We start from the raw sequence: 13,529 nt of genomic DNA, 5'->3' as shown, positions 1-13,529 counted from the left end.
AGTTCTGCCTGTATTTAATTACCTTAAAAAAAAAAATACTCGGTAGTTTTTCAGCCAAGGGATGAAAGTTTGGGATGGGGGTGGGGTGGAAAGAAAATGCCTGGATTCCCCAAAGTGCTTTTCAGAATTGGGAACTAGGGACTCATGCAAGACCAAGGTTTGATGTTCAGGTGCTCCCTCCTCATCTCCTGCCCTCCCTTACACACACACGCCGGATAAGAATTCCTAATTCATCGCTCAGTGAAAGCTGGGTGTTCCCACATCAACCAAAGTGTCCCTTCTAGATGAGCTGAAAGACAGCTGCCCAGGGGCACGCTAGCAAGTGGCTTGGTGGCGAGGAGAAAGGGGAGCCACACCCCATTACAGACTGCTCTCATCCAGTCTATGGGGCCAATGCGTCCCCTTCGGAGTCCGTAACATCAGCCAAGAACACACTCTGGGCTGTGGTTCCCTTACCGCTCGGGATCCAGTGTGCCCTGCTAAAGTTCCTTCCTACATGTCCCCACTGACTCCAGCAGATTCATGACAGAGATTGCCAAACGGCGGGGCTGCCTTGACATGAGGCAGCTGAGTCTTGATCCCATCGGGACAAACCTGCAACCTCCATCTTCACAAACAAGAGCACAGGAATAACCAGCCTAGTCCAGGACCTGCTCTGGGAGCTGAGGACAAAGAAATGAATAAGACAAATTATAGTCTAGCCGGAAAGACTGCCCTGTAGACAGTTAACAAACCACAGTTAACTAACCACAGTTAACTACAGGTAACTGTGGGGAGAATTACAAGAGAATTTTGCACAGAGTGGGAAGGGAAACCTGCCTGGGGGCGATGATTATCAAAAACTGCCCGAAAAGCCAAAACTAACGCAATGGCACCCCACTCCAGTGCTCTTGCCTGGAGAATCCCATGGATGGAGGAGCCTGGTAGGCTGCAGTCCATGGGGTCATGAAGAGTCGGACACGACTGAGCGACTTCACTTTTACTTTTCACTTTCATGCATTGGAGAAGGAAATGGCAACCCACTCCAGTGTTCTTGCCTGGAGAATCCCAGGGACAGAGGAGCCTGGTAGGAGGCCGTCTATGGGGTCGCACAGAGTCGGACACAACTGAAGTGACTTAGCAGTAGCAGCAGCAGACTCAGTAGATAAGGACATTGTTCCCCGAACTTGAGCTGAGCAGCACCCTCACGAATGTTGCTCTGTCCACATCCCCCATATCAGCATTTTCTTCATAATTTACTTGAAGTTGATAAACTCAAAAGTCAAATATGTTTCTTTAAAGGGAAGCTATAACATGACAGTTGGAAAGCCTATACAGTTCTCCATTCATAAAAGCGAACTCTAAAAGGAAACACAATGAGGGACTTCCCTGGTAGTCCAATGGTTAAGACTCCACGCTCCCAACACAGGGGTGCCAGGTTCGATCCTTGGTCAGGGAACTAGATCCTACATGCTGCAACTAATGATCCCACGTGTGGCGACTAAGACCCTGTGCAGCTAAATAAAAAATATTTTTAAAATAAAAGAAAAGAAAAGTAAACACAGTAAAAGCAAAATAGTGTCATTTAGCTCCAGCTGGGTCCTGAGGATTTCTCTCTCTGTGTCTCTCTCTGCTAAAAGGAGATTAGCATGTGTTGAGGAGGTGTTGGGGCTTCCCTGCTGGCTCAGATGGTAAAGAATCTGCCTGCAATGTGGAAGATCCAGGTTCAATCCCTGGGTCAGGAAGATCCCCTGGAGAAGGGAATGGCTGCCCACACTAGTATTCTTGCCTGGAGAATCCCATGGACAAAGGAGTCTGGCGGGCTAGTGTCCACGGGGTTGCAAAGAATCTGACTTGACTGAGCAAGTTTAACTTTTCACTCTTTCAAGGAGGTGTTAAAGACAAGTTAACATCAAAATGAGATTTGTATACTCCATTAAAAGAACTATATGAAGATGTATATACAGGAGGATTACTAAATCAACTCTATTTCAATAAAAAAAAAAACAGAATTGTAAGAATACTGGAAATGGTAATAATTGTACACTAATTTTGATGTCATTTCACATATATGAGAATACTACCCCACAAGCCATTTCCTACACTTAAATGACACTGGATTAATCAGGATGCTTTTGTGATTAGGGGAAACAGGACAATCTAGCCAGAACATGGACTAGACGTTTGGGGAGAGGTGGACACATCAGGGTGGACAAAGCACTCTGAAGCGGACAGCAGGGGAGCAGCATTTTCCTTATTTGACCGGGATCACCCCCATCTGATCACTCTTTTCTGGATCTAAGAATGTTTGTTGAGGTACATGGTACAAATAATTTTGATTCTAATTGAAATTCTTTGAGCCTCTTTTCAAAACAGTACTGAGTCATAATAAGACTTTAAAACCCCTTTGTGTGGAAGGAAACAAAAGAAAAATTCATTCTAGAGAATGTTGCTCAGACACTTAGCACACTGTGCAGTGTGGAAGTGAAAGGGCTAGTTGCTCAGGCACGTCCAGCTCTTTCGTGACCCTGAGGACTGTAGCCTGCCAGGCTCCTCTGTCTGTGGAGCTCTCCAGGCAAGAATACTGGAGTGGGTTGCCATTTCCTACTCCAGGGGATCTTCCCGACCTTGGGATCACCCCAGGTCTCCTGCTTTGCAGGCAGATTCTTTGCTGTCTGAGCCACAGGGAGACAATCTTGTGTTTATGTGTCTGTCTCCCTGACAAGACCGGCACCCCTCTGGGCCAGGGATCTCCTGTTACTTTTTTTGAGTATCTGGTAGAAGACTCAGACTGTTGCAGAGCTCAGTGTTTGCTGAATGAACGGCCAGATTGGGTGGTATAAGGGGGAAAAAATATCAAATACTCTCCTATACTTCTGACCTGTGTTGTCTTAATTGGAGACAATGTAACCTGATAATTAATTTGAGTTTAGACAGACTTGAACTCTTGCCTGAAAAGTGAGGAGAGCAATAGCACCTGCCTCATGGTACTGGGGTAAGAATTAAATGAGTCACTAGACGTAAGACGATTAGAACAGTGCTGGTGTTGTTTTCGTCGTGTTTTGTTTAGTTGTGTACAGCTCTTTTGAGACCCCATGGATCGTAGCCTGCCAGGCTCCTCTGTCCATGGGATTTTCCAGGCAAGAATACTGGAGTGGGTTGCCATTTCCTTCTCCAGGGGATCGTTCCTGGATCGACCCAGGGGTCAAACCGCGTCTCCTGCATTGGCAGGTGGCTTCTTTACCACTGAGCCACCTGGGAAGTCCCCAGAACAGTGCTAGGATATAGTAAATACTTAGTTGGTGGTAGCTATCATTATTATTGTTACTGTTATAACCGCACACAGGAATTATCAAATGTTTGTATATAATGCACATTGTGAGGTTTAGCTATTTTCCTTTCTTCAGTTAATATGACCCTCATTTTTCTCTGGGGAACTCTTTCCTCTACTCTCGATCCATGTGATTTGGATGAAGCTTCACTCCTTGGTGCCAAGAATGGCCATGTGACTCAGACCAGGCTAATCAGTGTAATCCAGTCTCCAGGCTACAAGTGGCTTAGTAATGGTCACATGACTCAAGCCAAGCCAATGAGATTTGATCTCAGGACCTTTGCCAGAGATATTGAGAAAGAGAAACTTTTTCCTACTGGTCTTGTTAAGCTGGCAGAATTTAGCCCGTAGATGCTGGTGACCATCCTTGTCATCTGCACAGAGCTCGCCTAAGAATGAAGCCTAAAGCAAAGGAAAGCTGAGGCAAAAGACACAGAGAAAGAGAGTGTGGGGGACACTGAAAATCTGGATCCAACTGTTCCTAAAGGCAACTGATGACTGGTTTTTGAATTTTGCTTTGTTCAGTTTGAGCTTCTGGCAGTGGTCATAGGGAGTCAGAGAACACGCATATCTTTGATCATTTTTTTTGGATCAGATTTATTTAGAGACTGAGTTTCACCAATTCAATTCAGCAAATTGGCATTAAGGACACCATGGAGAGTGTGGGGAGAGCTGGAAAAAGAAACCTGAATAAGACTGTCTGCTCTCAAGGATCACATCTAGAAAGAATATAAACTGGTCCGTTGCAGTCATACCATAATACAACTGGTAATTGAGAAACGGCGAGAGTAAAAGAAGAATAGAGGATAAACATCAGTCTGCCACAGGATTGTCTGGGAGAAAAGGGAGTGGGGATGTTTGATCATAAAATAGTTTTCAAACATTTAACAGTCTTCTCTTGCCTGAATTCTGGAAGCCATTCACAGGATGCTTGTTTCAATTAGATTTTAATCACCCACAGCTAGCACATCCCTTTAATGAGTGCCTGATGTTGCCCTGCAGAGTGAAGCGTGCTTTACTGCTGGCTCTCGATGTGTGCAGTCCTGCCTTGTGGACACCTCAAAGTCTCCTTGTGGGAGTAGCCAGAGTTGGTAAAAGGGGAGGCATTTGGGAGAATTACCAAACAGAACCCCTATTGCTCACATAGCGCTAGAAGGGGCTTATAACTCAGGTAGGGCTCCAGCCTCCCATCATCAGCAGGCGTGTAATTTCAGCTAGGTGGGCTACGAGGTAAGAGTGTCATGTTCATCACTGCTTGCTTTTGCAAGCAGCCAAAACGCCAGACTCTTTCCACCTGTGGCTCCAATACACAAAATACCGCATGTGTCTGCTGCTGAAGGTCCTTCAGTGGTTCCTCAACCTGTCCAAGATAAGGTCTAAACCCTTTTACCTTGAAACACAAGGAAGGTGCTTCATGAGGGTGCCAGCAGGGATTGCTTTAGATGCTTCAGAGACAAAGAGAGATAAACTCTAGTTCCTATTCTCAAGCAAAGGAATCCCAACTCAAACAGACTTACAGGGAATACAATGAAAAATGAATTGACTTATGGATCTGAAAATTTCAGGCAGTAGATCTAGCTCAAAATGGCAGTCCACTCTAATATTCCTGCCTGCAGAATCCCATGGACAGAGGGGCCTGGTGGGCTACAGTTGACAGGATCGAAAAGGGTCAGACACAACTGAAGCGACTTAGCTCGCACACACGGATCCTGCTCAGATCGCCTTCAGGGCTTGGCTTCTCAGCTGTATTTTCCTCAGTCTTGGCTTGCCTGTTTGGGTAGGCTTTCTCCTATTGGAAAGTGGCCCCAATCTTTCCCCTGATGTAGGCTCCAGGTAGCTCCAAGTTTATGTCCTCCAAATTCATGTTCAGAAAAAAAAAAAAAAAGATTCTTTCTTCTAAACAATTGTGAGAAAAACGTCTTGAATCTGATTCTAATTTTTCCAAAATGGGTCACATGTCCATCCCTTCATGGACACAACCACCCCTTCATGGTTTTCAAATGCACTGATTGGCTAAGTCTGGGTCTTGGGATTATCCTGGAGAGGGGGATGGAATGGACTGACTCATGGCTAGGAGCAATTTTTTCCTCAAAGTGAACTCAGGGCACTGTTCAGTTCAGTTCAGTTCAGTTCAGTCGCTCAGTCATGTCAGATTCTTTGTGACCCCATGAACTGCAGCATGCCAGGCCTCCCTGTCAGAGAAGGCAACGGCACCCCACTCCAGTACTCTTGCCTGGAAATTCCCATGGGTGGAGGAGCCTGGTGGGCTGCAGTCCATGGGGTCGAGAAGAGTTGGACACGACTGAAGCGACTTAGCAGTAGCAGTAGTAAGCCTCCCTGTCCATCACCGACTCCCGGAGTTCACCCAAACTCCTGTCCATTGAGTCAGTGATGCCATCCAACCATCTCATCCTCTGTCGTCCCTTTCTCCTCCTGCCCCCAATCCCTCCCAGCATCAGAGTCTTTTCCAATGAGTCAACTCTTCGCATGAGGTGGCCAAAGTACTGGAGTGTCAGCTTTAGCCTCATTCCTTCCAAAGAAATCCCAGGGCTGATCTCCTTCAGATTGGACTGGTTGGCTCTCCTTGCAGTCCAAGGGACTCTCAAGAGTCTTCTCCAACACCACAGTTCAAAAGCATCAATTCTTCGGCGCTCAGCCTTCTTCACAGTCCAACTCTCACATCTATACATGACCACTGGAAAAACCATAGCCTTGACTAGATGGACCTTTGTTGGCAAAGTGATGTCTCTGCTTTTGAATATGCTGTCTAGGTTGGTCATAACTTTCCTTCCAAGGAGTAAGCGTCTTTTAATTTCATGGCTGCAGTCACCATCCACAGTGATTTTGGAGCCCAGAAAAATAAAGTCAGCCACTGTTTCCACTGTTTCCCCATCTATTTGCCATGAAGTGATGGGACCAGATGCCATGATCTTCGTCTTCTGAATGTTGAGCTTTAGGCCAACTTTTTCACTCTCCTTTTTCACTTTCATCAAGAGGCTTTTTAGTTCCTCTTCACTTTCTGCCATAAGGGTGGTGTCATCTGCATATCTGAGGTTATTGATATTTCTCCTGGCAATCTTGATTCCAGCTTGTGCTTCTTCCAGCCCAGTGTTTCTCATGATGTACTCGGCATAGAAGTTAAATAAGCAGGGTGACAATATACAGCCTTGACGTACTCCTTTTCCTATTTGGAACCAGTCTGTTGTTCCATGTCCAGTTTTAACTGTTGCTTCCTGACCTGCATACAGGTTTCTCAAGAAAGAGATCAGGTGGTCTGGTATTCCCATCTCTTTCAGAATTTTCCACAGTTTATTGTGATCCACACAGTCAAAGGCTTTGGCACAGTCAATAAAACAGAAATAGATGTTTTTCTGGAACTCTCTTGCTTTTTCCATGATCCAGCAGATGTTGGCAATTTGATCTCTGGTTCCTCTGCCTTTTCTAAAACTAGTTTGAACATCTGAAAGTTCACGGTTCACATATTGCTGAAGCCTGGCTTGGAGAATTTTGAGCATTACTTTACTAGCGTGTGAGATGAGTGCAATTGTGTGGTAGTTTGAGCATTCTTTGGCATTGCCTTTCTTTGGGATTGGAATGAAAACTGACCTTTTCCAGTCCTGTGGCCACTGCTGAGTTTTCCACATTTGCTGGCATATTGAGTGCAGCACTTTCACAGCATCATCTTTCAGGATTTAAAATAGCTCAACTGGCATTCCATCACCTCCACTAGCTTTGTTCATAGTGATGCTTTCTAAGGCCCACTTGACTTCACATTCCAGGATGTCCGGCTCTAGGTAAGTGATCACACCATCATGATTATCTGGGTTATTATCTGAAGATCTTTTTTGTACAGTTCTTCTGTGTATTCTTGCCACCTCTTCTTAATATCTTCTGCTTCTGTTAGGTCCATACCATTTCTGTCCTGTATTGAGTGCATCTTTGCATGAAATGTTCCCTTGGTATCTCTAATTTTCTTGAAGAGATCTCTAGTCTTTCCCATACTGTTGTTTTCCTCTATTTCTTTGCACTGATCGCTGAGGAAGGCTTTCTTATCTCTCCTTGCTATTGTTTGGAACTCTGCATTCAGATGCTTATATCTTTCCTTTTCTCCTTTGCTTTTCGCTTTTCTTCTTTTCACAGCTATTTGTAAGGCCTCCCCAGACAGCCATTTTTCTTTTTTGCATTTCTTTTCCATGGGGATGGTCTTGCACTGTTACTAGGAGAAGAATGAATGAATACTCAGTTCAGTTCAGTTCAGTCGCTCAGTCGTGTCCAACTCTTTGCGACCCCATGAATTGCAGCACGCCAGGCCTCCCTGTCCATCACCAACTCCTGGAGTTCACTCATACTCACGTCCATCGAGTCAGTGATGCCATCCAGCCATCTCATCCTCTGGCGTCCCCTTCTCCTCCTGCCCCCAATCCCTCCCAGCATCAGAGTCTTTTCCAATGAGTCAACTCTTCACATGAGGTGACCAAAGGACTGGAGTTTCAGCTTTAGCATCATTCCTTCCAAAGAAATCCCAGGGCTGATCTCCTTCAGAATGGACTGGTTGGATCTCCTTGCAGTCCAAGGGACTCTCAAGAGTCTTCTTCAACACCACAGTTCAAAAGCATCAATTCTTTGGTGCTCAGTCGGCAAGTGCAAACTACACGTACTCAAATCTAACCTTCATTCAGCTATTGCAATAAGTCCATTGTCTAGTCATAATACAGAGAGTTCGGGATAGAGTCCAGAAAATTGAATTAGAGAACAAGATTTTAATCAGGTCTCTTCCACACTTTTGAAGGGACAGGATATTCTGGTTTTCAGAATTGATTCCATTTATCCAGAGAAAAGTGTATCTGCTTATTTGCAGACTAGAGGAAGAAAAGAAAGAAAACAGGTTAACAGAAATATTCCTTAGGAAGATCCTTGGCCTTGGATCTTCCTAAGGATCCAACTTAAGCTTCAATTATTTGCTTAACAAGCAACCTTCTGAATTTGGTCTCTTTAAAGGACCCACCTGTGACACTAGGCGGGAGACTGGCACAAATGACCAGGACTGGATAATTATCTTCCCAGGTATAAATGAATAATATGGCACTCCATCACATTATCTATTCCTTGCATTTCCCTGAACTTTCACCCTCCATGAAAAGATAAAATCAGGTACCTGGGGTTAGAAACCCTCAGGAAGTAGAGATGATGTCTCAATCAGGCAGGCTGGAGGAACTAGTCTCTCTCTTTGCTACAACATGCCCTTTTAAGGGGAAAAAAACAAAACAGGAAAGGTAATGTTTTCATACCTATCAATTTCTCAAGATTTTTTTTTAAAGCTTTCAGGGTCTTTTGAATTTCCATACAAATTTCAGAATTATTTGTTCTAGTTCTGTGATAAATGCCATTGGCATTTTGATAGGGATTGTACTGAGTCTGTGGATTGTTTGGGTCATAGGGTCATTTTAGCACATTAATTTGTCCAATCCATGGGCACAGTATATCTTTCCATTTGTTTATGTTGTCTTCATTTTCTTTCATCAGTATCTTAATAGTTTTCCGGGTACAGGTCTTTTACCTCCTTGGTTAGATTTATTCTGAGGTATTATCCTTTTTGCTGCAAATTATAAATGGAATTGTTTCCTTAATTTTTCTTTGGCTACTGGGTCCTGCCTCGGGTGGAGTCTCTGATTAGGTGGGGCTGAGTTCCCACAGGACTAGCAGGTGGGTCTGGGGAGGCCAGGGCGGGGTCCCATTTTGGCACTGGCCCACTGGTGAACAGGGCTGGCTCCTGGTGACTGGCCGTGGGGCCCAGTGGGTTTTGGGGCTGGTGCTGACCTCCTGGTGGCCAGGTTCTGGACCTTCTGGTGGGTAGGGCTGGATTTCCACTAGCAGGCTGCTTGGCTTGGGTTGTCCCAGGATTGTTGCCAACCAGCTGGTGGGTGAATAAGCTCCCAATGCTAACAGGACAGGAGGAGGACTCCAATATGGCTCTTGTTGAAATCAGCCTCTTCGTGGTGTATCGAGCTCCCAAAAATGTCTTCTGCCAGCACGTGTGTGCCCAGGGGGAGTTCCCACTTGCCTCCTGCCTCTCTAGCATAGGAGGCTCCCTAAGATCAGCAAGTGGGCCTGATTCAGGATCTTTTCAGATTACTGCTTCTACAGTAATCTGTGAGATTTTGTTTGCACCCTTTAGGGACAGAGTCTCTGTTTCCCACAGCCTCACAGCTCTCCCATACATAAGTCCCACTGGCCTCCAAAACCAGACGGTTTGGGCCTTTGGGTGCACGAGTCCTGGGCTGGGGTACCAGTGTGAGGCTCAGACCTCTCACTCCTTGGAGATAACCTTTGCAATTGTGATTATCCTCCCATTTGTGAGTCATCTACCTGTGGGTGTGGGTCTTGACTAAACCATGTTTCCAGCCCTTCTACCTGTCTCATTGTGGTTGTTTTTTATATCTTTAGCTGTGGGAGGTCTTTTCTGCTAGTCTTCAGTTCCATCTCATTGTAGGTTGTAATTTTGGTGTGCCCATGGGAGAACGTGAGCTCAGGGTCTTCCCACTCTGCCATCTTGATCACTCACCTCCTTGTGTGTTAATTTTATTTGCTGTACCCTTCAGAATTACTGTTTGATTTAATATTATCATTGATTTCCTAGGGTTTACAGGTACACTATCACGTCTTTGGCAGATAGAACTAATTATATTTGATTTTTTTTCAATTATATATATATATTTTCAATTCTTATGCCTATCTTGACTTTCCTTGTCTAACTGCATTGGCCTATACCTTCAATTCAGAGAAGGCGATGGCACCCCACTCCAGTACTCTTGCCTAGAAAATCCCATGAATGGAGGAGCCTGGTAGGCTGCAGTCCATGGGGTCTAGAAGAGGCAGAGAAATGGCAACCCACTCCAGTGTTCTTGCCTGGAGAATCCCAGGGATAGGGGAGCCTGGTGGGCTGCCATCTATGGGGTCAAACAGAGTCAGACACGACTGAATCGACTTAGCAGCAGTAGCAGCATACCTTCAAGGCAATGTTAAACATTAGTGAGTTAGTGGGTATCCTTGCCTCACTCCTGAGGCAAGTGTTTTCCATTTAAGATGTTGACTTTAGGACTAAGGTATATGTACACGCTCTATCACGTTAGGGCAGTGTCCATTCTTATTTCCTTAAGAGGTTTTTGTTGTTTCATTAGTTTTTGTTTGTTGTTTGGAATTCAACAAAGTTGAATTTTGTTAAAGTTTTTAAATCACATATGGTTAAAGTATATAATTACATGGTTTTTCTTCTTAGTTCTTATGGGAATAACAATATGATTTTTCTTCCTAGACACAAATATGTCAAATTATATTAACAGATTTCTTAATGTTAAACCATACTTTCGGAGAAGGCAATGGCACCCCACTCCCATACTCTTGCCTGGAAAATCCCATGGACAGAGGAGCCTGGTAGGCTGCAGTCCATGGGGTCACTAGAGTCGGACACGACTGAGCGACTTCACTTTCACTTTCCTGCATTGGAGAAGGAAATGGCAACCCACTCCAGTGTTCTTGCCTGGAGAATCCCAGGGACGGGAAGCCTGGTGGGCTGCCATCTATGGGGTCGCATAGAGTCGGACACGACTGAATCGATGCAGCAGCAGCAGCAGCAGCAAACCATACTTGCATTATTTTAAACACTACTTGACTGTGGTTTATAATTTTCTTAATTTTCTGTGTTCTAAAGTTTGGACTTTTAAATCAATATTTGTAAACAACATTAGTCTATAATTTTATCTTGTGTGTGGCATTTAATCAACTAGTAGTATCAATGTTAACCTGCATCACAAAAAGAATTTAGAAGTTGACCTTCATTTCTCTGTACTCTGAAATGATTTATATAGAATAGGACAGTCTTTTAAATATCTGGTAGAATTCTCTTGTGAAAACATCTCAGCTTGGTATTTTGATATGGGATAGTTGTTTTTTTTTATAGCATTCTATATTTCATCCTTCAAGTTGATTTGTTAAACTTTTTATCTTCAAGGGGTGGTCAACTTTGGTCTACTATACTGTCATAAGACATTATTCATTTTATTAGGTTTACAATTTTTGCATGGCACTATGGAACTAAAAGAACTGTTTTATGACCTTCTGACTTCCTCTGTGTTAACAGCTACTTTTCTCTTATTATTTCTTACTCTTACATATTTTTGCCTTCTCCCTCCTACACGCTTTAAAAATTAAATTTCCTAGTGGTTTGTCTATGTTCTGACTTTATTCGAAAAAACTGAATTTTTGTTTATTTTGATCTACTGTTTTCTAGTTCTGTACTTCATTACTTCTTGCTTTTATCTTTATTATTTTTTTCTTTGTGGTTTCTTTTGTTCTTTTTCTAACTTAAATGGGAAATTTAAATAATTAGTTTAATTCAGTTTATTGTTTAATTGTATTGATATAGATTTTAGGACTATAAATTTTCATTGGCTCTATGTATTTTCCTTGGGAATATACCATAGATTCTAAACATATAGCAATTCTGTAATTTACGTGATTCTCTTATACCCAAGCATTGTTAAATATAAAGTTTTAAGGTTTCCATGTAGAAAATTATGCCAATTATCAAATTACTGCATCTCAAATCTAAAATCACTCTTCATTGCCTACTTTGTGAAAATGGATGTGGGCCCTTTAAATATTGTGCCTTTGCCAGTAAGCACGATGTTTAGCTTTAAGGGTAGAGGGCAGACACCGCAGGAGGAATTCCCTTTGGTGGCTATAACATGGGTAACTTTAGGGCCAGGTTCCCGTGATGTGCGCAGCCTGTGCATTGCCTCGCTCCCGTAGCACAGACAGCTTCTCTCATGCAGCTCCTTTAGGATACACAATTGCTTCAACACCAGGTTCCTGCAATGGCAGCAGCTTCCCCAAGATCCGGCTCCTGCAACACACAGAACCCAACACCTAGCAAGCAACAACTTCCCCAGGCACTCCCTCTCAGGTATTCAGAGCAGAATGGCTCTGGTGAGACAATTCCTAGCACCCTATAGGATGGATTTCTAGCCAGTCCTGGGGAGTGGATTTCCAGCAATTCCACTGGTGTAATACAACAGTAACCACTCTGCATGCATGCATGCTAAGTCTCTTCAGTTGTGTCCAGCTCTTTGTGACCGCATGGACTATATAGCTTGCTAGGCTCCTTTGTCCATGGGGATTCTCCAGGTAAGAATATAGAAAATTTTTTCCAAAAAATTGAAATGCTATTGATACCAGGTGGCACGGTGGTAAAGAATCTGCCTGCCAGTGGGGGAGAAGCAAGTTCAATCCCTGGGTCAGGAGGATCCCCTGGAGAAGGGAATGGCAACCCACTCCAGGGTCCTTGCCTGGGAAATCACATGGACAGAGGAGCCTGATAGGCTACAGTCTATGGGGTTGCAAAGAGCCAGACATGACTGAGCAACAACAGCATGCATGCACACATTGATACCAAAACTAAACAAAAATGTTAAGAGAAATAAATATAGACAAATATCCCTCACAAACATAGATGCAAAAATTCCAAACATAATTTTAGCAAGGTGAATCCAATAGTATATAAAGAGGACAAACATCATAATTAAGTCAGATTTAGCAAAGGTTTAATATTTGAAAATTAATCAGTATAATCCATCATAAAGTGGTAGTCACTCGGTTGTGTCCAACTCTTTGCAATCCCATGGACTGTCACCCACCAGGCTCCTCTGTCCATGGAATTCTCCAGGCAAGAGTACTGGGGTGGGTTACCATTTCCTTCTCCAATAAACTAAAAATGAAAAGCCATGTAACCATCCCAAAGCATTTAGCAAACCATTTTTGATTAAAAATAAAAGCTGTAAACTATGAATGGAAGTAGTCAAACAGGAGATGGCAAGAGTGAACATCGACATTCTACGAATCAGCAAACTAAGATGGACTGTAATGGGTGAATTTAACTCAGATGACCATTATATCCACTACTGTGGGCAGGAATCCCTTAGAAGAAATGGAGTAGCCATCATGGTCAACAAAAGAGTCCGAAATGCAGTACTTGGATGCAATCTCAAAAATGACAGAATGATCTCTGTTTGTTTCCGAGGCAAACCATTCAATATCACAGTAATCCAAGTCTATGCCCCAACCAGTAATGCTGAAGAAGCTGAAGTTGAACAGTTCTGTGAAGACATACAAGACCTTCTAGAACTAACACCCAGAAAATATGTCCTTTTCATTATAGAGAACT

Source organism: Bos javanicus, chromosome 20 (assembly GCF_032452875.1).
Source record: "Bos javanicus breed banteng chromosome 20, ARS-OSU_banteng_1.0, whole genome shotgun sequence".
In the NCBI taxonomy this organism is placed as follows: domain Eukaryota; kingdom Metazoa; phylum Chordata; class Mammalia; order Artiodactyla; family Bovidae; genus Bos; species Bos javanicus.
This window is presented reverse-complemented; position numbering follows the sequence as displayed.